The sequence below is a fragment of the Epinephelus fuscoguttatus genome, linkage group LG21 (assembly GCF_011397635.1).
Source record: "Epinephelus fuscoguttatus linkage group LG21, E.fuscoguttatus.final_Chr_v1".
Classification (NCBI taxonomy): domain Eukaryota; kingdom Metazoa; phylum Chordata; class Actinopteri; order Perciformes; family Serranidae; genus Epinephelus; species Epinephelus fuscoguttatus.
The window spans coordinates 19374547-19399516 of record NC_064772.1 but is presented as its reverse complement, the minus strand read 5'-3'; the positions used below and the strand labels follow the sequence as shown (position 1 = coordinate 19399516).

The 24970-nt window shown below is 40.7% G+C and overlaps 2 long non-coding RNA genes across 2 annotated transcripts in view; one reads left to right on the top strand and one right to left on the bottom strand.

Annotated features, from left to right (window-relative positions):
- Positions 1-14122, top strand: part of LOC125881676 (uncharacterized) — a 58254-nt gene extending 44132 nt beyond the window's left edge. The window contains exons 3-4 of the long non-coding RNA XR_007448251.1: positions 11320-11490; positions 14088-14122. This is a non-coding gene — a long non-coding RNA (uncharacterized LOC125881676). The remainder of the gene's footprint in view (positions 1-11319; positions 11491-14087) is intronic.
- On the bottom strand, positions 80-24247 carry LOC125881677 (uncharacterized). Its single transcript, XR_007448252.1, has 3 exons — positions 23436-24247; positions 17373-17567; positions 80-940 (listed from the first exon to the last, which is right to left on the bottom strand). It is a non-coding gene; the product is annotated as an uncharacterized LOC125881677 (long non-coding RNA).
- Positions 24248-24970: the final 723 nt, after the last annotated feature.

Genomic DNA, 24970 nt, shown 5'->3' with positions numbered 1-24970 from the left:
CTGAGCTCGTCTGATCTGTACATATACAGTTTATGACTTCCCGATATGAAAACGTGCATGCGCTTTCATGTCACACAATGAGGGTGATTACAAAGGATATTTGGGTCTTGATGAAAGATTTCCTGTAATGCCAATCCATCATGCTGATACGTACCTGCCAAAAGACAGAAGAGAAATGTGCCATTGTAGTCATGTGGTCGTCACAAGACTCGACGTGGCGCGGCTTGTGATGGGGCTATGAGTGACAGCTGGTCTCTTGATTGTCAGCTCAGAACTCCCATGACCTCCCATGAGTCTGTCTGTACGCCACACATACAGTAACGCGGTCCCCTACCAGTGGAAGATTTCACATAAAGGAGGAATGATTCAGATGATTCAGACGATATGTGGAGATGACAGCGTGAATACTGAAGAAAATGACAATCATTTGAATCTTTTGTCCAAGTTTCAGCTGTATATAAAGAGGAATTCAAGCAGTGTCATGGAAAATACTTTTCAATGTAGTCTGATTGACAAAAATAGCATAAAGAGCGGTTTCAGAAATGGATGCTTTCGCCCAAATTATTATCCCCCGCAACAGTAGATGGACGCACATTTTCTCCAACCTCTCTAAATTTGAATAACATAAACAGCTGGCCCTCTGCGCTTTAAAAAGCAAACCAGTCAGGACGCTCCAGAGCTGAGATCCCACAATGTCCTGGTGGCATGTCTTTGTGTCACCGAAGCACATTCATTACACCTCCTTCTGTCTATTCCAGACAAGGCATCAATTTGAAGATGTGAGGTATCACAGTGCAGGAAATGTCACATTTTTCCTGACAACGGTGCCAATGTTTCTCTTTCCGAGGCCCGGATAAAAGGAGTGGCCTCGGCATGCATCTCTGCCATCTTTCCATTCCCCACGGAGATATTTGAGTGCGAGATGAGTCTTCCCTCCATGCTGTGTACACAGAGAGAAAAGAGAATTGGTGCCGGCGCATACATACTTCTGGAAGAATAGCAAGTTTTTCCTCACCAATGGAAACGGAGCGAAAGTATTCAATTTGCAACATCTGCTTCACTTCAATAATTCATCGCATTTGAATGTTTTATAAGTAAACTGTGTTATCTTGAGGAGGAAGGATGTGGCGTTGTGGGAGCTGTTGTGGCTTTGTCTTTCATAAACAAGGCTGATGATGTATTTGTCCGCACTGTTAACTCTTTCTGGTTTGACCTCTGACCCCTTTCAGGTCGATATTTTGACAACACATATTCAAAATGTTATGTTTAACTTGTTAGCGGCGGATGATTTAGTTTTAGATGCTGAGTATTGCTCTATATAGTTTAGAACTGAATGATTTTAGCTTTGATGAAACTGAATTATGACGATTCCTCTGCACATTATAGTTGTTGTCATTACCGCCTGAAGACAATAGCCTAATAGGATCAAAGATGAGGCAACAGTGATTTCAGCCATGCAGCCCAGCTTTATTAACATCCCTTTATCTCTGATATCATCAAAAGGCTATCATCAACTAAAAGTTAACAGCACAAACCCTGAGCTCCTCTATCTCCTGAATGCGACGCACCATCATTTGCTGTGTTTTTTCTGCCCCCGTGACTGATTATCATTACCTTTTCTTGCAAATACCATGCTCATTACGTTAGTGTACAGCCAAAACATTAGTAGAGGGAGCCTATCTCTCTCCCATGAAGGGAGAGGGGAGGAGAAGAGCTATGGAGGCAGATTTTCCCCTAGCCTCAGCAGCCAGCCCTGGCGCGCTTGGCTATTAACCACAATGAACATGGGCTTTGTTATTAACATCTGTTCATCAGGGATCGGGCCCAGGCCTAATCACCCCTCACACCTTCTGTTTCTGCACAAGAAGAGAGGCAATCAAGGGCATCATTTGGCAGCTGGCTGGAACTACTAATGCTTTTCTCCTGCTCTGCTCTGCCCCCCCTCTCCCTCCCTTCATCGCCTTTTCTCTCCTCACTGCCATCATTTTTTCCTCTCTTTTCTCCCCTTATCCTCAAAAAATGTCTCTCCCACCCTCTTATGGGATTATGTTATTTGAGAAGAAAACACACACATACAGACAGGCTCGCACAGAAAAACACGGACGCGCGCACACACACACACACACACACACACACACATACAAACGGACACAGAGGCAGAGAGAGAACCTTTGATAGCAGTCAGATGATAGATTTACTGATGGCCGTAACAGTCCGGCGCCATGGGTGGTTCACATGAACTCAACCTCATCTCAGTCTCTCTCTCGTCTGTTCCTCCCACTGTATCGTGGGCAGATGTTCACAGGTTCATATCAGCCCCCCAAAACAACGTTCAGACAGGGTGTGAGAGAAAGAGACAGACACAGGAAGAGATAGAGAGAAAGATGTGAGATCCGACAATGGCAAGAAAGCAAGAGATAATAGCGAGATCGACAGATTACCAGTGGGAGATACTATATGTCAATAAAAAAAAAATCACTGCTGCAGATTCATTCCCAGAACTAAAGGAATAGGTTTTTTTTTTTTTTTGAAGATAAAATATGTGACACTCATACATTTAGGGCAGCAAACTACTGAGTTACTTCTTTTTAAAACTGCAGCTTCTTTCATGATTTTTATTTTTTCCGGGACGTTTCTGGCTCTGTGCGTGTTTGTCTGTGTCAGAGCTGTTGCGGCCATATGATATGTATTTTTCTGCTGCGACTTATGCCAGAGATTGCAACATTTGTTGTCGTCGGATTAATCCCTTTGTCAGCTCCGGCCTCTTGAACACATTGTGTCTCCTTCTGTTACCCACAGGAAGGAAGGACTGGGGCATCTGTGTTTGGGTTGGCTATGTCTAAATCAGCACTCCTTGTCCTATCGCAGTAAGGCTACACACACACACACACACACACACACACACACACATACATAAGCGCACACACACTCCCTCTCTCTCTCTCTCTGAATGTCTGTTTCTAACTGAGAACAACATGTCCTCTTCTGTCTCAGTAGAGGGGCTTCACAACACAAAGCCCTTTCATGTGTGGATGTGGGTCTGTGATGGCTGTCACATTCTGGCTAAGTTCTCCAGGGCTGTCAGCTTGATATGATGTTTACCAGGATGCTGCTGTCAATCAAAAAAAAAAGTTGCTATTACTGATATTGCTTTGCAATATTTCTTTGCTGTTCAAGGATCAGTCCATCCAATACACAAAATAAATAACTAAATAAAGTTTTAGAGGTGGGTATCTCAAGACCTGGGCACACAAAACAATAACTGTGCATGGCTACATATTGCTACATTTTAAAATTCTTAAATCATCATTCACACTTTATATTCACCTTTTCTTGGTTGGTTTTTGAGTCAAATCAACTTAAATTGTTATTTTAGATCTTCTAATCTTGAGTTTAAGTCTTGTAACATGAAAGTGAAAAATTGATTCGTTTGGTTTTCAACAACATAATTATCTTATTAGCACACTAGTATGCACAATATTTGCCTTTAAAGGGACAGTTCACCCCTAAATCAAAAGTACATATTTTCCCTCTTACTTGTAGTGCCACTTATCAATCTAGATTGTTTTGGTGTGAGTTGCCGAATGTTGGAGATATCTGCCATAGAGATGTCTGCCTTCTCTCCAATATAATGGAACTAGATGGCATCTCAGCTTGTGGTGCTCAAAGTGCCAAAAAAACACATTAAAAACTCAACAGCAACGTCTCTTTTCAGAAATCATGACCCAGTTACTTAAGATAATCCACAGACCTTGTTGTGAGCAGTTTCATGTAGGAATTATTTTCCTTCTACCAAACTACACCTGCCAACTGTATCACTGCGCAGAAGGCAGCAGCATCTACTACTAGCTGACCTAGCATCACTTAGTTTGCTAACGTTCCAGCTCAGCTGAGGAGGACGCCATTAATGTTTACATCTCGCATTGTCATGAGCCCTTTTGCAGTAGACGCACACTACCTACTGTGCAGTGATATAGTTGGCGGGTGTAGTTTGGTAGAAAGAAAACAGTTCATGAAACTGCTCACAACAAGATCTGTGGATTATTTTGTGCAACAGGGTGATGATTTCTGCAAAGAGACATTGCTTAAGAGATTTTCAAATTTAGAAATTGGTGCTTTGAGCACCAAAAGTCGTGCGCCATCATGTTCCATTATATTCGAGAGAAGGCAGACATCTCTACAGCTGATATCTCCAACTCACATCAAAACAGTAAAGACTGATAAACAGCACTACAGGTAAGAGGAAAATATGTATTTTTGATTTTGGGGGGAACTGTCCCTTTAACATTCTCCAGGAAGCCTTTTATATTTGAGGAAAGCAACAAAATGGAGGCTTGTTATGTGTCTTTTTATTTTTGTCAGATGTAGACGTATGGCCTATCCGCCCAAAATAGTTACGCTAAAAATATAAAAGAACAATATTTCCTTGTCTTTTGAATATATCATTACCTTGTGGCAGTGCAGACTGTTTACCATGGCCATGCATTTTTCTAGCACAATAATATGCAGCAACCAGCAATTTTAATACCGCTTTTACAGGGTAGTCAGTTAGTAAGCAGGAAAATGAGAAAGAGACAACATATTCTATCAACAAAACCTGGTGACTACTCCATCTTGACCACTGACTGTGTGTTTAGAGTTTTGAGTGTGTTATGCTAGTAGCAGCTAATGTAGCATTAAGCCACTACAGCTTCAAGTAGAGATGAGTAGTGGGCTGCAGAGGTCTGGTAAGGTCACTTCTTTCTAACTCTGAACCCCAAGATTTATTTTTTATTTTCAACCACAATCGACTAAAGTGACATCGCTTGAAGAAATTTATCAGACTTTGTGCTGCTCCCTTTGGAGCAAAAAAGTTTTATATCAGAGCAACTAATTAACAAATTGATCAAACTATTCGGTAACTGTTTGGTGAAGTGATTTAAATTAAAACTTGTACACTTGTTTTTTTAAAGTCAAACAACGAAATGTTTGGTAACAATATTTGTTAAATACAATGCAGTTGTTGAATCTCAACTAAAGCAAGATTCATATTTGTCCATCTGCTCTATGTAGAGCCTACGCCGTAGCCTTCGCATGCCGCATAAGCTGTTATGAGCATTTATACTTGTGCGGTACACACATTAAACATGGCTTAATAGAGACAATTTGAAATACAAGTACATAAATCAGCTTCACTATAACTTGCAGCATTCACAGACAAAGCACTTGTCACTATCTGGACACATTTTCCCCACAAATACAACATGCTAATGTCTTCAGCACAAGCCTATGGCATTTTACATTGTATAAATTAGCCTAGCAGCTAGCAGTCTTCTCTACTTGTATGAAGCCAGGGATAACAGCAACATTTAACAAAGATAACATCACAAAGTTCGGTTCCACTACAACGTTTTCCAAACAAATATAACATGCTAACATTATTAGCGCAAACCTATGGCATTTAACATTGTATAAATTAGCCTAGAAAAAAAGCAGAGATTTCCTCTGCTCATATGAAGCCAGGATAAATCACACACAAGACTTAAAATGCATTTTTGTGGAGGCATTATTGTCTTCATAATTTATTGTTTCTTACCTGTAAAACAAAAGTAAATAAAAGCTCTGTTTCCACTGAGGGAAATGGTTTCAGCTTATAAATATAGACAGGAGGTCTGTGTCTGCATCACCACTATGTATAGTTTCATTTCTGAGGTGCACGTCAGGCTACAACGTAGGTATCATGATACAAATGTATCATCTGTATCATGAAACAAATACTCTATAAACTAGGTGGACCATCCAAATAAAGTGTTAACATTTTTAATAAATTAGTTAAACTTCATACTATGTTGTGCCATAAGGGTTTTTTTTTTTTTTGCATATGACATGATATGTACATACTTAATTTCAGTATATTTTTTAATCCTTCCCACATGTAGTTGCTGCTCTTTTGGTGAGACAGATCATCATCCATCTATAATCAAAATGCAATGCATCCATATGAGTTAGTGTGTTAATTCAGTCTGTCTCTGTATCAGTTTGCCCTCCTGTTTCACAGACCTAAGTGTCTTCAGATATTTGCACTCAGATGTGGCTAAAACACGCTTTCCTCCGACATACACACAAACACAATACGATCCCTCGCACCCCCCACCATGTGTACTACTGCTAAGTGTGAGCAGGATTTGTCTAATTAGCCTGTTTGCAGGCTTGGAGCATCACTTTTAATGAGGTATCAGGTCCTCAAGGTCATTTCCGTTTTTCCAGCTTGTGTGTACGTCTTTGTGTGCGCGCAAGTGTGTGTTTTCTCTTCCCCTCTGTTTGTTTGTGTTCTCTTTTTTAATTGAAAAATGTTGACTCAGGTTGTCTCCATCTGTTAAGTGAGGAGCAGCATGACCGCAAATAATTATGACCTTTGCAGTCTGTCTTCTCCCAGAATGCCATTCTGTCATGGAGAGCACTGCTTGTGAAGGGGGGGGAAAGTGTAGTTGCACTTTTTTTTATGAATACAAATATATTACCTGAGGATACTTGCTACTGTGCGATCATTTACAGAATTGACTCTGAATGTCTAAAGACTCATTTCTTTTCCTTCCATTGCTACACTACCATGTTTGTCTGTAATTCATATTTGCTTCCTCCCTTCACTCTGTTTTTCCATTTCTAGCCGCAGGGGTCAAAGATAACGCACTTGGTTGACGTTAGTCAACAATAGCTTTTTGGTCATGGCTCACAACGTCCACACTTTACCTCTACAGACAAGGGTCGTCAATTTTATTGTTTAAAAGTCATTCTGCCTAACATTTATTGACTCCATTTTCTTTCATTTCTTGACCTAACTACCCGTTCAGTTCTCGTCTCCTTCTCACTCGATAGCTTCAGTGCATATGTATTCACCACGCAAGACCTCTCTCATTTCCACTGTTCCCTCCATTGTTGTCTCATTCTTCACGGACACTTCTATTTCTGTAATGGTGCATGGTCAACCATTATCTCTCTATCACACATTTGTCTGTCTGAGGCATATGCCCATATACAGATGGAGCTTTTCACCTTGGTGTCACCTAGACGTGCCTTGTCCACAGCATTTTTACCTGCCTGAAACCTCAAACCAAGCCTTGGCTTACAGAGCTAGCACAGCTAGCCAAGCCAAGCTGCCACCCACATAAATACCTGTGATTCAATGGGAGGAAGCGTGCCCACAGTGGAAATGATAACAGTGGAACTGGTCGAGGCCTATATAGCCAGGGGAGTGCTAGTGTCCCTCCTCTGTCAAAGTAAAAACAGTGAGGTGCTAAACACCTTCCATCCCAGCAGTGGCGGGGGGCTCACAATGCCATTAGAAAAAGTGTGGAGAAACACTTGGAGTGTCAATTCCTCAGGCTGGTTATACTGCAAGTCTCTGTGTGTCCAGGGATGCTATCGTCATGCCAGTAGGACAGAGAGACAGGGGGTGGGTGCTCTAGGAATTATATACTGAGGATCAAGGAGAGATAGGGGGTAGAGGTGGGGGGATGTGAGGGATGTACTGTGCTACTGTATATGTGGTCTGACCCCAGGATGGCTATTTAAGTACTTACCGCCAGGCGCATTGTAGTGAAGAGCCCACCAACACAAACAGGAGAGGCTGGGACATGGTGCTAATGACTGTGCATGCATTAACATACACATAGACACATGTGTGCGCCCAATGACAGAACAATACACTACAGCAGATACACACATGCACAGTCGCACATGAGAGCAAAGAAAAGTAGACCGGGCCTTGATGGGTTAAATGGCCTTGTCCCCCCTGTGTTGAGGGGGAATGTGCTCCTGTGCTGTGAGCGATCGCTTCCTCTCTCTGGGGCTCCAGCATGGGGCCAGACTGGTGGCTGTTAGCTGGAGATGGATGACTTCTCATCCTGCCTCTTCCGACAAGTAGAGTGCACGGGCAGAAAACAACACAGAAAACCTGAACATGCAGCCAGGAGTAGCACCTATTTATACAGTGGACAGTGCGCTCTGCTGCGGGATTTTTCTGAACAAAAAACACAAACAAAATGAAAAACGATAAGTAAATCACATGATGAATCAGCTTTAAGATTAATATACTGTTTCAATGAAGAAAACATATTCAGCTCATCACAAGGGGGACAATCAGGGTTGTTTATATTTTCATGTTTTAATAAGGTTTATGTAATTTAACACTGTGGTATCAGTGTGTATGTATTGTGACAAGGTAAATTATGAGGAAATGAAGTTGGGGAAACTATTTACAGATAAAATGACCAAATGATAATGTTTGTTTTAGCTAAGACAGTTGATCAAATACCTGATAAGTTCATCACATTAATGCAAAAATCCAATAAATCCAGTATTGCCTGATAATTGATTTGCAGCAATGCAAGCAATGGACTAATACACCCTCAGGCTGTCACCTTTTATCCAAAATTCAAACTGCCATTGACATGAGAGAACTATTTGATCTATAATTATCTGTTTCAAGCTCAAAATCCTGAGTGTACAATATAAGCACAGTGGGCCTTGTAGCCCAGAGGTATTATAGTTTTCTGATGTAAAACTGAGAAAACTATCAAGTCATGCCGAAAGCATGACATGAAATCATATGTGAAAGCACTTTGTATTTTATACCATACGTGGAAAACAATGGATAAACTTAAAGATGTTTGCTGACTTTAAAATGTGCAGCAGCCTCTCAGGAGTGTTAGCCTGTTGGTAGTGAGGTCGCAACATATATTCCACAACAAAGTTTCAGATCAGGTTATGTGGTTCATGTTCAAGATACATCCAGTGTATTAAATGTTAGTTTAAGTTTTTTTAACTTGTTTTTTTAAGGGACAGTACTAATGTCCTAAGTAATAATAACTAAGTGATAGCTTCCTCGGTGTAAACCTGCAAAAACCCTATACAGTTAACAGATGTTGTGTGTCAGGGCTCCAGACTGCGATGATTTTTTGTGAGTGTGAGAGTTAAAATTTCACATGGTCGCATTCATGTGAGTGCATTAAGATCATTATCACTGGTGCCCCTGCCAGCACTTAATGCCCAACACACAGCACATGATGTGCATGCGCCACATAAAGCCCAGTAGTACTGTACAATTCTTCTCAGGTTTATCACACACACACACACATTTATATATATATATATATATACTGGCAGAATTACATATATTCATACTTTGTATAATTCATGTGTACACTTATTTATATACAAAAAGATTGCAGGACAAGTTGATGAAATTGATATCTATTTTTTGTAAGGTAAAGACAACTGGTAATATATATGTATATATATTGTATATTTTGACTGGTTTATACTTGTAAGTCATAGATAATTGGTAATTTATGTTATATACTAAGTCAGGTTTTTGTAAGATAGATATTTGGTAATTAATACTATATACACATGCATGGGTTATTTTTGTGTGACAATTTGAAAGGTAGTAACAATGGTATATTTAGAGAAGTCTAAGGTATAGGTTTATCTATATAAAGAAGCTGTTTCATTTAACTCAATGACTTATGGAGAAGAGGTGGGATTAAATAGGATTATACTACCTCTTCTTTTCCAATGTGTAAATCAAAGTAACACTGACAACTGCTTTTACTATTTGTAAATCTTACTTTCTTTCTGTCTGTCTGCTTGTTTGTATGTTTGTCTTTTTTTTACATGTTTGAAATAAATATGAAATATCAATATAAATATCAGTTAAGTGTATGAAGTATACACTGCTGACTGAAGTCTACAGTGACGACAGGTCTAGTGAGGGCTGAATGAGCATGGGCAGTTATCTGCATCTGGTCTATGAAATTAAAGTAAATGAATGAAATCTGTATCGTTACTGCGCTGCATTTTTATAAAAGATAATAAGAACTGATAAACTCGTCACCTCTCTTGCCTGTGGACATGCACAGTCTCACCCCCTCTTCCTCTCCTCTGAGTTCTTGTACTTATACAACTTAAGTTACATCCAGTAACTACTCACTGGAATTGCTTTGCTAGGCAACAGACTGGGTCCATGTTTACTTCCTGTCAGCTGATGTCACTCAAACTGCAAAACATTCCCACAGGAAATACAGGAGGAACCATTCAGAATGATTACATTGTCAAGTCTTAAACAGTCTAAAGAGGATTGTGATGCTTTCTGCAAACTTCTATAATATTCAACTCACAGCTCCGCTCACTGATTGGAGCAGCAGCTTCAGTCTCTTGGCCCGTCTGTGGCACGGCAGCCTTCAGTGTTGATAAGCTGTTATTTATATGTGTAACCAATCAGATAGTGCTGTGGGCAGGACATTAAGTGAAACTACAGAGTGATGACTGCCAACAACCAGAGACAGACGGGCGGTTGCATCAGAGCCAATGGCCATAAAAAATAAAAACGACACATAAATAATGTAAATAACTGTAACTGCTTAAGGGCAGTAAAATTTACTTTATACTGACTCCACTAACACATATAAAACAGCACATGGATTAAGATGACCTTTCAAAATCAAAAAATATTTCCAGACTGCTGATTTATTCCCGATATTTAGATCCAGATCAATGTATCACTACACTCCTTGGCAGCACCAGTAGGAAAGTTAGTCTGGAGCTGTACGGTATATGTGCAGCCCATACTCACTCGAAAAACTGGCAAGAACCTTATAATGAACCATATTTCACATATATTCATTCATTGTTAGGTGGCGACCTCTCATGGCCATAGTTATGAGTCCACAAGTCCACATACGGACGAGGTTGAGGTGGAGGACGAGTCAAACAAACACAGGACTTTCACCCAGGACTACTGTTTGTGTCACGTATGACACCAAATGTCAACATAACAAATGTACTTCGTCTAAGCCAACTACGATCTTCTTTCTAAACCGGCCCATGTAGTTGTGGTGCGTTACTGTGACCATTTCACAACGTTAAACATGTTTTTAAAAGTGTAATCGCTAGTACATGCTCCTGTTGCTGCTGCTCTCCAATGGTCATATATTTGATTTGGGGAGTCACTGGCAAACAGCCTAGTCTGTCATTTATGTATGACAATGTGTTGCGCATGTATTAAGTTGACTGTACAGAGCCCCGTTTCCTAAATTACAGTTAAAGTTAAAAAAAAATCAGTTTAAAAGAAGAAAAACCTTCTGCTCAGCCCATGTGTGTGACCACATGAGTTACTGCACTTCATCTTCACTTTACATGGTCCAAGAATGGAGGTCACCCTCAAAGCCCAGTACAAAGAGCGAACTGATCCTGTGGTGTTGACTTTAACATAATGTCCCACCTCCCCTCCGCAGTGTTCAGAGAGGCCTGAACAATGTATCTAAAGTGAAGTTCTCTCAGCAGGTGGAGGTTCAAACGGGTCCCAGACCAGAGGCACCTCGGGAGGGATCGGATGGCTGCTGCCTTCAGGCCTGGCCAAAGTTTGACCCGCACTAAAAAACAGGCCTGTTCCAGACCATTGCTGCTCTCCCCCTGCTAAAACAACACCAGGGAAAGTGTGCGTCAATATAGGTATGGGTTCGGGTGTAAATGGTGTGTATGTGTGTGTGCGGGTCTATGAGTGGTGAAAGAAGGGCATGTAAAGGTGTATTTGCACCTGAAAACACTGACCCAAACTTGGGTAAACACACAAATGACCACCTCATGGGTTTCCCTGCTTTGAAGTCATGTGACGTGCAGCTGAATGTGTCAGTGCGCAAACATATGACCCGTGTGTGTGAAGCATTCTCTATGTGAGGTCAAATGTGTTACAGATCTATATTAAAGCATAAGTTAAAGGGTTTTTTTTTTTTACACTTGGTACTCTTAAAGTTTATCATACTGAGATTGTTTCAAAAGTTATCCAAAGTTTGTGCTTGAGTTTAAATAAGCAGGCATATCTTTTCTTCCATATATTAGCCTTTACATATGATTACACTTAGGCTAAACAAAAGGTATCTATAAACACTGCAAATAGGTCAGACATGTGAGAGGGCTGGGGCTACTGAACATCATAGCAGCCGTTGATGGCCACCAGCTGCTAGGCCCCGCCCTTTGGTCAGTGACTGATGGGCCAAACTTGACCTTCTCTCCAAGCTGCGAGGGGTACGGAGCTGGGGGATTGAAAACATCCACTCGGAGTGATGGCTGTTTCAGTGGCCGGAGACATGAGAAACATGGCCTGCCAGTCACACACTCTCTGTGCTATCAAAAAGAGCCAGCAGTGGCATGCCAGACATGTCACCCATGCGCCAGGCAGACTTTGCAGGCCAAGCTGAGCCAGCAGGACACCACTGCTCAACTAACTTAGAAAGAGAGATAGAGGGAGGTTATATTTACATAGAGGCAGTAGCACTGCGAGGGTTGTAAAAGTCTGACTCACTGTCTCTTGCAATACTACGTACGTATGGACTGTAGCTGAGCACGCTGCAGAAACGAGACTCCTCTACTATGCTTTTTCTGCTGCTTGGATTTTATCCAAGATTCAGCAAGACATCTGCTCTATTGAAAGGAATGCCATAGCCTGGTAACTGACAAAAGAAAAGTATCTACACGCATGCATGCACATAGACACACAGTATACGCACACTGTATGTCTGTAGATACAGCAATGGTTCTTAGATCATATAATCAGCACTAGGAATGTAAACATTTAACCATAATTAAATGTTTTTGACCGGTCACACGTCGGTCTATAGGTTAATTTGCACCCGCTGCCATCAGTGTTACACCAACAGCGCCATATTGGAACTTCTAGGAGGGGACTACAACAACCTGGCGCATCTCAGCTACTTGCCTGTTACACTCCTGTTAGCCACAGACAGACACAGTTGGAAACTCTGACCTCTGATTCGTAGATAAGTCCGAAAAAAAAAAAAAAAAAACTCAACAAAGGCATCATGGACAGCAAGCAGGGATGGCTTACAATACCAGTAACTGTTTTCAACATGGAAAAAAAAGTATAAATAAATAATCACAGAAGACATTTGGTGTCAGATTTATGAGTATGAGTTATTAGTTAGTTAACTTAGTTAGTTCTATAAAGTCTCCGAAAGACACAGTAAGTCAAGGCTGGATTACAAAGCATCTGACAGAGTTGGGATCCATTCGAAGCCCTCGTTAAAACAGTATGACTGTTAGCGTTGTTTATTACATCATCAACCCCAAACTTAACTGCACATGCAGCACGCAGTTTATTTTCAGATGTTAAGGACACATATATTTTTCATTTGCCCGACCAGACAACTGTATGTAACATTAAACTTGCCAGGGCATAGAGTTTACTTGATCAGGGCGAGTGTTAATGTCGAGCCCTGGCATCTCTTGTATTTCATGTCATTGCATGCTTTTTAAACAAAACTAACCAGTTAGTTACTGGTTAATGGGTGCTGCAGCTGTCGCAAAAAACCCAAACTGACATCCTTAATTAGCACATTATGATATGTGACTAAATAAGAGAGGACTTGCGGTATATGCTAAAATGTTTTTCATTGGATCATTGAGCTGTCTAGAAAGCAACAAAGGATTATAAGAAGCAAGTAAATTTAACATAGCTCACAAATGAGATCAGTGGCCCTGACTGTTAATAATGACACAAAGATATACAGCAAACCCTTACACATAAACAAACAAATCAAACTAAAAATGCTGTTCCTAATACATGGATTTCTATTGAGGATCTAGTGTACACAGTATTCTGTAATTTTAGGAAATTCATGGAAAAAAGAAAAGCAGAGGGAAAAGGGGAGATAACAGTGAAACTGCCTTTGATTGTAATTGACAAAAAGCCCATTTTGGGACATGGGGGTGGGTTATATGTGGGTCTGATGTTTGATTTGCCGTTGATTTGCAGAGTCCCGCAATTTACATCAGCAACATGAGCCCTAAAAGGCATCTAGAGGTGATTTTGCTTTTTCCTTTTTTTGGGGCCATGAGTCTGAGGCAGAACAAACAGATCTAAAAATATTTTTTTCCCTCAGGAATTATAACTTTATACTCAGTTATAGAGATTTATGCGAGGGAAAGTAAGTGATCCAATCCTGATCACAGGGAGTTATGCAGTCTAATCCCACCCCAACAGACTCCCTCTGCTACCCCGGAAAGTCATTTTGGCTTCTCTCTGTTTTCAGGCAATAATGAGGAGCTCAGTTGATCAAATTGCGGGCCGTGGTTGGTGGTGACCTCGCAGGAAAAGTGACATGTGAAAGTGTCACAGAGCTGCAGAGACATTTCTCTTGCTGCAGAAGCAGGTATGACAGAGCGAGTTGTGCAGCCCTGCTGAATGAAAGGAGCTATATGTGACTTGGGGATTGGGTTGAGTTAGCCACATATAATGTTAAAGGGGACATCTCCTGATAGTCATGCTTGAGAAACGGCATGAGAAAATGATGTGCACCCAGGTGGTCAAATGCTCTTTTTGTCTCTCAGCAGACAACCAGTGCTGCTTTTATTGCTGTTCATCACTTTAAAGGAGGACCCATGGCGGGTGTTTACGGTTCCTCGCTTCCCCTCCGTTCTGCATGCTTCCATGCTCCCCTCGCCAAACGAGCAGGGGCTTTTGTTGTAGGAGGGGAAGTGAAAACTTGTAAGGGCTTATAGTATATGGCGTGAATATGTGGTGTGCGAGTAATAAACCATGCATCTATTCATGTCAAGCTACTCAGAGTCCGGAGGATTCTGCACGCTTCTCATGAGGACCCCATATGGGCATCCGATTTAATTTAAACAATGACAAAAAAAGAACACTCACAATTTATTTTACACCACATTATATGTATACAATAGTGGTCCTATTGGGGACACAGGCTGGAACATATTGTTGCCAGTCATTAGGCCCAGATTAATACTTGCTAAGATATACATAAAAGCCAACAGAATGATATTACTCTGAGTTGGCATCCATAAATTGTGGAGATATAGTGTCGCCAGATAGAAGGCATATGGCCATGGTAGGACACTGCTCCTTGTAATTGAGCGGCAGAGCAAGCAGTCCATAAAGATGCCAAGACATAGTTAAATATTTATGTAGATGAATGGAGTAATAAATAAATGGTTAAATGAATAATGGCTCGACTAACGTGATCGCAATAGATAAGTCATGTTTTATTCAGGACCTCTAACCCGTTCAGAGAGGAAAGAGGACGTTATTCTAATGAGTCGTTTGTTTAAATTCCCTCTGAGTACAAGTGAAGACGTGGTATTGTGACAAAAGTTTATTAATCTAATGCCCTTAATAAAGTTATACTGTGCAAAGTTGCCTTGGGTGATTTCAGGTATTATGTCTCTGGTTTAAATCACATGTAGTTTCCTTTAAAAAAAAATCCACAGCTAAATGGTTATGTTGTAAAAAAGTTAATCAGCTCCCAGCTTCATATTGTAATATTAGTATTCTTCTATCTAACAAAACCATTTCCTCCCTTTATGGACAGATGAAAGTCGTCCTGTGCTTTTCTTCTGTGGGGATATTGTATGTCTCTGGACTCCCCACTGAGCTTGACCAGATTGCTGTTTAGGCATGCCCTCTACAGGCCAAACGTGGAACTGAGAGTCCACTGTCCTCTGAGATCATCTTTTCACAAATGACTGTGAAGGGATATGAGGAGACATTATGAATCAAATGGAAACATTTAGTTATCCAGTCGTCAAACTGACAAACAATTACTACAATTCAAATTGTGCTTTGTTTTGAGACGCATTCACCAAAGTCAAAATCTCAAAAAGTGTTGTTGCTGCATGACGTTAACTCAGAACCTTTGAGATACTTTTCCCGAGTGGACGCGAGGGAAAAACTGTCAGCAGCAGAGACACAGAGTCCCACTGTGAAGTCCAGACCACAGCAGACATGAAGCTGTCCACAGCATGCCATCAGGATTTCACTCTTTGTCCTTCAGATTCTTCCCTCCTCCACACACGCATGAAAAAAAAAAATCATTGTACAATCTCACAGTCACAAATACAGTTTATCATAATCTATCTGTCTCATATAAAAAAAACCCCAGAGAGCTCCGAGTCATGGAAAGGGAAAAATTTTATCTTATCTTTCTAAGATAAAGAACATTTGATGTAAATATATTCATCAAGATTCTGTAATTAATAATTTCCACTTAATTAAAGTTATTTGTCATTTTGCTGGTGACCCTCGATCTCCAGGGGTCCCTAGGCATCCTGCATTTTAAGACCCCTCTTTAACTATTTCACTGTATTTAACAATATTTGTACAGATGCAGACAAGCCACTATATTTATGAATTTGCAAAGAGGCAGCTATTACTTTCAAAACTCACGAGTAAACCTCATTTAGGAGAAGTTAAGTGGCCAAACAAGAAGAAAAGGTTGAAACTCAGCACGGTTTCGTGATTCGTCTGTAAAACCTGCATGATATTTTGGTGGAGGAAATAATTTTTCGTGGGGCATTGTTGTTTGTGTTCTTGTGCTTGTTTGCCTGTGTGTTCATGAGTGTGTGTATTTGTCGGTGTATGGCTGAGTGTGTATTTGTCTAGCCTTTGAAGGCTCTGCTTTCCCCTGTGTGTCTTTATTGTGGGGCAGCTGAGGCCCTGCCTGTAGCTCTGTCCAGCACGGAGACTCAGACACCAGCTGCATTCACCGTCACAGACCTCTGCCGGCTTTTTTGATGTCCACCCTGCTGCCCAGCCCCTGACCACAGCGACACCGCGTATCCACCAACCATCTCAAGTTAAAAAAAAAAAAAAAGACAGAAACAACTCACTCCTATTTATATGTTTTTATTATCTAACGGGAGAGGAGAATCTGTTTGATATCCGTGGACAAAAAACAAGCTGTTCGGGTCTGGGCACTCTGGGGTGTCTGACTGATTGACTGCATGGGCAAAGTTCCCAGGGTCTGTCTTTGTGTCCAACTGCTTTTCAAACAGCCCCAGGCTTGAGAGAGTTTTGCCTCGGGCAGAAAAATGATAAATTAGAATTACATTTTACCAAATCAGAGTGTCTAGGTTTGGACTAGAAAGGTGCAAGAATGAAATGAGATAGGCTTTTATCATGTGGAATCAAAGGACAATGGCGTTGACGTGAATGTAGTTGTCCGTTGGAAGAGTAATCATATGAATATGCAAAATAAAAGACAGGGCTTCCCGCTGCTGTGTTGATGCAATTGATAGGACACTTTTGAATTTGATTTGGTTTGTAGTTTACATTTTTGCACATTAGCATTGAGACGAGCAACCTAAGACACCGGATTCTAGCTGCACTTGATCATGTGGAGTGTCTCCTGAATGAAATTACCATCAATTATTGCTATGTACGTTTATTTTTCACATTAGTTTAAAGCAATAAACTAATTCAGTGTAAAATTAAGCATGATATACACCCCAGCAAAGAATAAATTAGATTCATACAGAAATATATTACTTTGATCAGTTTGCGGTTCAGTGGTACTCACCACACTCTTGTCAGTGCAATGCATTTTTCCAAGTTAGTCAGAGAAGTGCTTCAACTTGAGCACACCTGCCTCCAACTTTCTTTCTCTCTCTTGTACTTCTAAAGTATAGACTGTCCTTCAAGACAGCAAGGTGAGCACAGAGCTGTCCAGCTTGTGATGAGTGGAGCGGAGGGGCCGGCATCAAAGACATGGTCTCTTAACAGAAAGAGAAAGAAAACGAGTTAAAGACGGAAAAAGAAAGAGAAAGCAATACATACTCATGCTATTATCGTCTGTGCTGTTACAACAGAGGTTATAGAGACAATGTTTGTATCATAGCTTCTCAGAAATTCACCGGGCATAATGACATTTTCATCACAGACAGTGTTGTATCGCAGACGGATGGCACAGACATCCCTGTAAACCCCCGGATAGCGGCTCGCTTCACGATCGTTGTTAGCCTTAAAGCCCTTGCGCAAGCAACTCACAAATGCCTAATGGTCTTTATCATAAATATCAGTACTGCAAAGGTTATAGTTAGATAGATATGTCCCTGCGCCCCATTTAGTTGCATAGCAGACACGTTTGACTGATGCTGCTTTCAAATAGCTAGAGCCACATTGATAGAGGAGGCTTAGAGCTAAATAACAAGTGGGTTACTCTCAGGGTAATCTTAATGCAGGTGAAATATCTACTCTTGTGTAAAGGTTATCTCAATATAACTTCTACATTGTTCTCTCAAATCTCAGCAACCTCCTCAGTTAAACTAATGGAAGACCTTGCCATTTCACAATAGCATGACTTAGAGGGGAACTTAGAAAACAGTCCGTGTCGACACACAACCCTCACAAAGGCTCTCTCCTCTCGAGCCGGGCGGCTGCAGACACACTAAAAAGACTATTTAAGTTTTGACTAATGGTTTACTCGACTGAATTATAATCACATGATAATATCTATTGACTGCCATTGATTTGCTATTAGAGGACTAGTTTAACCTTGATTTATAGCAGCACACCTGTCGAGTCCAAGGCCATAAAGGGATCACTGACAAGCAACAATAGCCCTTCTTAACATGCCCCTAAGGTCCCCTTCAGCACCGGATCAATAGCTGACCTCTATAGCCATTACTTACTGGAAATAGCATTTCACCTTTTTCTGAAAATGATGTACAGTGTCTGTCAGGGCGGAAAAGGAATACATGTTCTTAACCTTAATGTAATCTGGAAGGAGAAATAAAGACTGGTGTAAATATTTGATATTATTACTATTTATCTTCGACTACATTTGTCAGGCGGCGACTAATGACCATTTCTATTTTCTTGACTGATTATTTTGTCAGTAGAAAATCAGAAAATTAGGTGTCTGTTGGACAACTAAATACGGTGATCACAGTGTCCCTAGGTTTGGTTCTGGCAGGGGAACTTTGTGTTTTGACCCTTGTTTTCTATCATCTCTCTAATGTCTGCTCTTGATTAAAGCCAAAAATGTCTAAAGAATATACTTAAAAAGCGACAATCAATAAAAATGTATATCCCAATTTCCTAGTGCCGTCCCAAAGAGGTCTTCAAACTGCTCATTTTATTTTACCATTGATCCAAAACCCAAAGATATTCAGTTTACAATGATATAAAACAGAAAAAAAGCAAATGTCATTTAAGGAGCTTGAAAGGTTACCCACATGATTATGCCAGTATCACAATACCTGTTTGTTTGAGCTATAAACATTCATAGATTTTGTTCACATTTCTCTGTCCTTGGACCCTAACAGCGGATAAAGAAAAATTCCCCTAAAAAAATCCTTTAATGGGGAAAAAGTGGCATAAACCTCAGGAAGAGCAACTGAGGAGGGATCCCTCTAGAACTGTGGGTCCTGAGTTGTGGGTACGTGCATACAGTAGTAGTCTACACTGCAAAACAATACCAGAATACACTTTTATCTCCGTGTTATAGGCAAATTTAAGTAGGAGATGTTGACGATACACTAAATGTTTCATCTTTGCAAGGAAGGTTTTTTTAATTGTCATTATTATGTTATAGAAACATATTGCCTGACTCACAAAATAAGTACGGGATTGGACAAATTGGACGAATGGACTGAATTAAAAAACGAAACTGTATGGAATTAGTTACTGATGACCAAGACGTCTGTGCAGTAGTTCACTACATGCTAGACTACCTGAGTCAGTTGAGTGTACTTGGTTATAAAAGCGGCAGTGGCTGCCCATTAAGGAGGACCTGAGGGGACAGAGTATCTCTCACCGAGTGACCTTTATTATGAAAAGAGCCTGTGGGTCATTGGATGTGACACATATGTATTAGGCTGATTAGGGCTGCGGCCGTGACCGAGGTCCGCAGGTGTCCAGCAGCGTGACACCAGCCTCTTTCTCTGTCCGAATTAAGAGTAAATGACGGAGGAATACGCGTGACCTTTTTAGTTAGAGGAGGAAATGACTTCACTTGTAATGCAGCATGAGGAAAGGCCGATTCTTTGGGTGGTGCATTGTTTTTCTTAAAAACAAAGTGAGGAATGTCTTCATAATGCTGCTTAGATTGCGCTTGATTGTGATTCTGATTTGCTAAAGGAGGATTTTTTTGTTGAATGCAAGCTTCCCATGCTTCCCCAACCATGCACGGGCACATGTCTGCATGCGGTGCGTGTCTGTCGGTCAAAAGAATCCACTCAGACAGGTGATGTGGGTGAGTAATCCATTAGAAGGATACAGAATCCCTTCCTCAGCAGTGCACAGTTTGAGTGCACTCAGCAAGACCTTGACGGGCCCCAGAGCCAGGGCCTGTCAAGCCAGGAGGCAGAGTGATGGAGAGCCCCCACCATGGTGCACTGGACCCTGGCTCTCACCCACGCACTGCCACTGAGGCCGCACACTCAGGGGCCTACGGTCACTGCAACACAATCCAGATGTACTGTACTGTGCGTGTGGACGTGTGCAGGTATGCATGCGCTTGGGCGTACACGCACATGTTCTTCTCACTAAGGGTATGGGATTGTGCCAGCAAAGGGTCAATGCAGATTAAGATATTTCCTGCCAGTCTCCTGTCTGTTTGTCTCAGGGGCTTAGGATATTTCCATTATTGCAGGAAAATTCTCTCAAATCCCTAAACCTTGTCAGCCAATGACATGCAGTCCCAGAGGACGTCGGGCTTTAACTCTGAGGGACATTAATGAAAAGGCAGCCAGCTCCCTGAAGACACACTGCTAGCAGCGCACCAGATAATGGCCGAAAGAGACTGAGAGCGGGGCTGTGTCTTACACAGGAAGCTAGAAACATTATTTCACTGCTGATCTGACATAAGCAAACATGAGAATTTCAACAGATCTGATAAACAAAGTGTTCATGTAGACAGATTCCTGACAGAAAACAAACGTCCGCCCTGTAGTGATTGTGGTAGAACAATCACTAATGATATAAGTTGACCCAGCAAGATGTATCTCTATTTGTGTATTTCCCTGCCCTTGTGCACATACAGTTACCGGCAAGCCCGTCTGTGTACATACTCGTGATGTGTGATATACCTCCCGAATGTTCGGTAACACAGTCAATGATTTCAAATTAGCAATAAGCCATCGCCACGGTGAACACAACGCTGTTCTTATTATAAATCAGATCTCGCAGGACTTATTAAAGCAGAAGGAGAAGCTCCAACTTCACTAATTGGTGCAATGATTTTTTAAATAAGTGTGTGCGATTCCTTCTTCACCAATTGCAGTGAATAAAGACACTCTGGGTTGTTAGAAACTGAATCAATAATGTAGAGCACTGCTGTGTCTTTATTGCATATCTGGGGAGTTACCGATTCATAAAAAAACAACACATTACATTATGGGATTTGCTTGCCCAGGGGTTTGGGTTATTGAAATTAAAAAAAACGTGTCTAACATCAAAGTCTTTTGTAAATATGTCTGTTAATTTATCGGCGCATGCATCTTCAATAATGATTCATTAAAGATGTGGAGTTATTAAGAAGTTATTCTTAGTTGCTGACACATCGGTGATCACAGCAGTGTCGGAGGGAAAACTTGAGTTAAACTTGGGAGCATCGAAATATTAAAAATGGAATGATTTCAAAGCTCTTGTGATCCTGTGATGAGGGAACATTATGACAAAAGTTAGGCTTACATCAAAAATACAACACATTAACAAATTAACATTCTATCAACGTGTCAGGATGTCGCTAGGCTTTTATATGTGTGTGTGTGTGTGTGTGTGTGTGTGTGTGTGTGTGTGAGAACCCTGCCAGCCTGAAAATCAGTTTGGGCTGTGAAATCCCTGTCAGTGCCCAGGGCTTAGGCATTCTGATCTGCTTGGGAAAGCTGCTACACTAATAAATGGCATTCACCCGGAACGGTCACATTGTCTCACTGTAAATGTTCTATTCATTTTTCATACTTCTGTGTGCAGCCGTCCCACCCCCTTCCGATATTTTTTTACTGAAATCAACAGCGGCCACATCATCCCATCAGCTGCATAATCCCATGGTAGAAATCCCTTATCTTTCCAATAGGAAATGGCTTCCTAAGAGAGTTGTTATTGAAAGTACAGTCTGACATTTTCCTGTCAAAACCATAGTGAGAAAAAACAATACAAACATTTTCATAGAGATAGGTCCAAGTTGTGTTTACCCCAGCAAGCAAAAGGACTGGAAGCCAAAGGAAACAGTTCAAAAAAAAAAAAAAAAAAAAAAGACACCTTCAAAAAACTCAAACACTGTGACAACATCGCTAAAAAGAAGTCAGATGTTAAACTGGATACGCTGTCAGCTTATTTATGACCAGTCATAACACTGTATTCTCTGGCTCACTTGGGACGTCACTGGGTTTTCAGATTGCAGCAATTAGCCTGATTAGAACGATGTTATCATAACCCATGGAGAAGACCCCACAAAAACAAAACACCAGTTAAATAAACTGGAATTATCTTTTAATATATGTGTATAAATCATAGACTGTACAATAAAAGCAACATGACAGCTCCACAAAAGTGACGCCAAAACATCTCGATCACCCCCCTCCATGTTAGCATATGGGACATGGGCTTAACTAAACAATCTAAGTACACGTCAAATAATTTTTTCTGTCATTTGAGGTAGTTCCTAACACACTGATGTATGTTGAAGAGTCCATTATTCTGATAAGTTTGGTTAAAATTAGTTATTTGATGCTATAAAAAAGGGGGTTGACATCATGACTGACAGCTGTGAGCCAATCAGTGCTCTAGCCATCAATGTCGTTGCTCAAGATTGGTCATGCGGTGGGAATTCAATACCACGAAGATCGCTACTGTGCAGATTCTGGCTCCAAATGACATCACTAGCCCAAGATGGCAGCAGCAATAGCTGGGATATATTGGCTTCATTTTTGTAAAGATGAAGGAGGCGGAGACGTGTCGTCCATGTTTATACACAGCAGAGCTTCAAGAATTCGTTGACTAATCGATTAGTACATAGAAAAGAAAATTAATCGTCAACTATTTTGATAATCAGTTAATCGTTTCCGTCATTTCTTAGCAAAAATGTCAACAAATGTCATTTGTTGGCTTTAGCTTCTTAGATTTGAAAATTTGCTGCTTTTCTTTGTCCTGTATGATCGTAAGTGAAGAGTCTTTGGATTTTGGACTGTTGGTTGGACAAAAGACGCAAACTGAAGATGTAACTTTGGGTCCTAGGAAATTGTGATGAGAATTTTCACTTTTTTGACATGTTTCAGACCAAACAATTAATTAAATGGTCATAAAAATAACAGATGAATCAATTAATTAAAATAATTGTTAGTTACAGCCCTATATAACTATGTATGAAACAGAAATTTTGTGTGTTCTTTTAAGACAAAATATATCCTTGGGGACATGCATCAGGGTTACTAACTACACATATGGATATGGTTGTTTGGTTTGTAAGCTGCGGTACCTCTGTTCTATCATGAGCCCAAGTAGCAGTGAACATAATGGGGATTAGCTGTTAGTGAGCAGGATAAAAGGTGTCATGCTTTAGAGATGTTTAAATTTATATTTTCCTCCCTTCTGATATAACAAGGCAAACAGTTTCCTTATGGTTCAAGTCATAACTCACCATTCTCATTAGACTGTGGGCCTGATCGCAAGTATTCCCAAAATATTGGACTGTTCCTTTAAACCCTTTGGGCTATATATCCACATCTTGTAGATTTTGAAGATTTCACCATCACATATTTGTACAGCTGCATCCTGACGGATACATAAGTTAACCAGCTACCATCAAAATATCATTAACAATAATTGAAACTCTCTGTGGATCTCTGCCCTCTAGGTGTTAGAGCCGTCAGAGTCAGTTATGTAAAGGAGGACATGATGACAGAGGATGATGCGTGTGCAAGTCTGTGCGTGTATGTGTGTGTGTGTGTGAAAGGTGAGCGTGGTCGGTAGCTTGGACAGTTCGCGACCCAGCGGGGACATTGGCGCTCCGGCTGGGTAGGTAATGATATCAGATGCCACACTCCACAACAACAGGTGCCTTGGCAATGCCACCTTCTACCTCCACGCTGTGTCAATGACATCAACACCGACCCACCAGTTAATTATAGATCACCAATCCCCTGCTCTTCACTGTTCAGCCACGAGAGGATCATGAGGCTATGGGGGAGATGTTCTGTCGAAGCAGGTTGACAGGTCCGGTGAAGAACATGACACTACAAGTTGACTTTTTTTCCTTTTCCATCGTGAGCTTTTTTGTGGTCACGTCAAAATGTCCTGCACCCACAGAAACTGTCCTCTCAGTATCAGGGGGACACCTTAGAACCATTCAGCTTTATAATGCATGGCTAAAAATGTCATAAGCTGACAATGTAACCTGTTTTCACACAACTAGGAAGTTAGCTCAATGGTTACCAGTTAACTACCCCCAACCACCAGACTCCTGACATCCTAATCAAAGCCTCTGTTTTTGGGGCCTTAGATGTTATAAAACAATCCAAGGTGTCCTGATTTACTATAGAAAATAACTTAGGCTTAGGGGTGGACAATATATTGATAGTGTAATATGGGAATACATTTTTGATTTGGGATATCATAATACCATGTTGTCTTCTCCTGGTTTTAAATGCTGCATTACAGTAAAGTGAAATAATTTTCTGACTTTACTGTTGTAGCTCCTCTATTATTTGCCTTTTGCCACTTAGTCATTATATCCACTGCTGGTTGACTGATAATGGATTATTATCTTATCTTCTATTTGAAATGCTTTTACAACTACTTTTGATTATTTTGTATTTGGCAAAAAATTCAAATGCAGTTTTGTACAAGACACTTTAGAATGGAGTAATTTTGTGTTTTTGAAATACTCTAAATGTTTCCTTAATGATTTATAAAACATAAAAAAACAAGACTAGGTCAAAACCTATTGTGCCTATATGGCTGACCTGTGGAGTAAACACTAGAGCAGTGGTTTTCATACAGTATGGTGTGCTGTGATGCCAATCCAAGTGTGCCATGGAATTTTGTGATAATCACATATTATTATTGCAATATTCAACTGGGCCTGTACAAAAAGTTATGAATGAAATTTTAGTTGACTGTATCAGTATGTTGTGTTCACCCATTTCCTAATAAAAAGGCAAACTCTGGTTAAAA